Consider the following 2,994-nt stretch of genomic DNA (forward strand, 5'->3'; position numbering starts at 1 on the left):
ATTAAAAGATCAAACATTGACTGTCATGGAATTTAATAAACATTGATGAAAATACCTAAGCCAGCAAGTACAAGACATGAGGGGAATGAATGATAAGGCCCTTTCGTCATATTATGGCATGCCCCTAGCGGAATGCAGCTGAGTGAATGGAGAGAGACATCTAAAAATGAAATTTAGAAAGAGTTTTGATCTCTGACGGAGGACTGACGAGACCGACTCTAACATTAGCTCCAATGGGGGATGGTAGCTCTTTGGAGGTGCCAAGAACGACAGATCTTTGGGAGAGTAGACAGTGCTTTCGTCCATTGGGCTATGGAGTCATTATTTCGACAAACAGCACAAGACTCTGACTCATTTATTGACTAAAACCTGACTAAAACCGACTCAATTATGAAACTAAAATGACTGAAAAACTGACTCAAATTTGATATTAAAATGACTCGAAGACTGACTTGACAAACTCTAACCAAAACTAAAATAAAATGGTATTTATAGTGACAATGGAAACAACAGAAACAACTCAGAAGTGGTACCACTTGAGCAGCCGACCATTGATTGGCCCTCTTGGACAATATTCCCTGTTCATTTCCTTCAGAAGAAAGGCATTCTGACCCCGATATGCTGCGATCTTGAAGGGACCCTTCTAGAGATTCTCGAATTTACTGTGCTTACCCTTTTCCTCATTCCTTGCATTCCACTTCAGCACTACATCGTCCAGCTGAAATTTGTCCGCCTTTGCTTTTTTGTCATAAATTTTCTTAATCTTCTCCTGCAACTTGGATGTGTTTTGGAAAACTTCTTCTCTGGTCTGCTGCAAATAGATCATTTGATTCAATCTTCTCTGCATAGGATCATCTTCACTGGCAGCTTCCTGGAGAAGTTTAACTACCGGGGCTGCGAGAGAGGTGGGAAACAAGGCATCAACTCCATACACAAGCTCAAAGGGGGACATACCAATGGATTTTTTCTGACTGACCCGATCTGCCCAAAGTGCATTGACCAACTTCTTATCCCAACTCTTCTTGTTGATTTCCAGTAACTTCTTAATGATGTTGACCAAAGATTTGTTAGAGGACTCCGCCAATCCATTGCCTTGCGGATGATAGGCAGTTAAGTGACCCAAAATGATGTGATATTTATGACAAAACTCTACCATACTTTTCGATTTGAAAGCTTCTGCGTTATCAGTGATTAACTTATTCGGGCAACCAAAGCGAGACAAGATGTTATTTTCAAGGAATGAAATAATTACCGCATCTGTAGCTTGTCTGGTGGGAATTGCTTCGATCCATTTCGTGAAGTAATCTGTTGCCGTGAGAATCCATCAATGCTGACCGGAAGAAGCAGGATGAATTTCACCAATGAAATCCAACCCCCATTGCTGAAAAGGGGCACTCACCTCAATGGGCTTAAGCGGCAAAGGCTGTAATTTCTGCCTTCCTTCAAAAATCTGGCATTTATGACAGCTCTTGACAACCTTATATACATCAGCAAACAATGTCGGCCAATAGTATCCCGCTCTTAGAACTTTATTTGCTGTTGTTTTCCAAAAAAAGTGACCACCACAATCTCCTTCGTGGAAATCCTCCATGACCTACTTTGCTTCTTCTTCCACCAAACAATTCAAAAGAATTCCACCGGGATCTTTCCAATAAAGTGCAAAATTTAGAATGCAAAACTTGGCAGCCTTTAATTTGAGAGTTCTAGCTTTGTTTCTAGTCATGCCGGGTGGTGGTGACAAATTTTGAAGCACATATATGATGTCTGAATACCACGGAGAAAGGGCAAACATTTCAGATACCCGAATTGATGAATCTTCCTCATTCTCATCAGACATAGCAGCGATTAGATTTATGTCTAAGGCATGCAAGTTTGATTCGGCCATTAACTTTGCCAATCCCTATCCTTTAACAATCTTTGTGGGCTTTATTTCCACATCATATTCCAACAAATCTGCAATCCACTTGCCTCGTCTTCCTTCCGGATCGGTCTGCACTAAAACATCTTTGACAGTAGCGTTAGGAACATAAGCCAAAATATGAGAATGTCGAATGTATACTCGAAAATCTTTCAATGCTTTCACAAGTGCAAGGGCTTGCTTCTCAATGATGTTGTACTTTAAGGCTGCATCTCTTATAGTTCGCCTGAAGAAAGCAATTGGTCTTTCGTGATCGTCTCTTTTCTGCATCAACACCGTTGCCATAGTATGCTCTGAAGCGAATGAAAACAATATAAAATCCTGAGTGTATTCCGAGCTGATTAGAACTGGAGTTGAAGAAAGAGCCAATTTTACTAAATTGAAAGATTTTACAGCCTCTTCCGTCCACTTCACTTGGATGTCCTTCTTAAGCATGTTTGTGATCTCTCTTAGGTGCTCAGCAAGATTAGGTACAAAGCGGCTTAAAAAATTCATTTTACCATTGAAAGACTGAATCTCCTTCTTATTCCGGGGCAGATCAATTTGCTGAATAGCTTGTACATGTGCTGGATCGATACAAATGCCATCTTTTGAGATAATGTGCCCAAGTAGTTTTCCCTCCTCCATGGCAAACAAGCTCTTTTTCGGATTCAACGATAGACCATATTTTTTGCACTTTTGAAAGACAGTTTTCAGATGATACATGTGCTCTTCATCAGATTTGGAAAACACCGTTAGGTCATCAAGGTATACAACCAAAAAGACATCCTTCTCATTTGCGAAAGCCAAGTCCATTGCCCGCTGAAAGGTGGCACCTGCGTTCTTCAAACCAAAAGGCATTTTAGCGTAATGAAAAGTTCCCCACAGAGTGGTGAACGCTGTCTTGTCTCGGTCATCTTCATGGACAGAAATTTGGTTATATCCAGAATAACCATCAAGTAGTGACATACGAGATGCCCCAACTACTCGCTGAAGTATATGATCCATTTTGGGCAGTGGATAGTTATCTTTCAATGAAACTTTATTGAGATTCCTAAAATCAATGCACAAGCGAGTCTCACCTGTCTTCTTCCGCA

This window comes from Pinus tabuliformis, chromosome Q (assembly GCF_031772625.1).
Source record: "Pinus tabuliformis cultivar Carrire ecotype Pingquan chromosome Q, CPIR1, whole genome shotgun sequence".
Lineage (NCBI taxonomy): Eukaryota > Viridiplantae > Streptophyta > Pinopsida > Pinales > Pinaceae > Pinus > Pinus tabuliformis.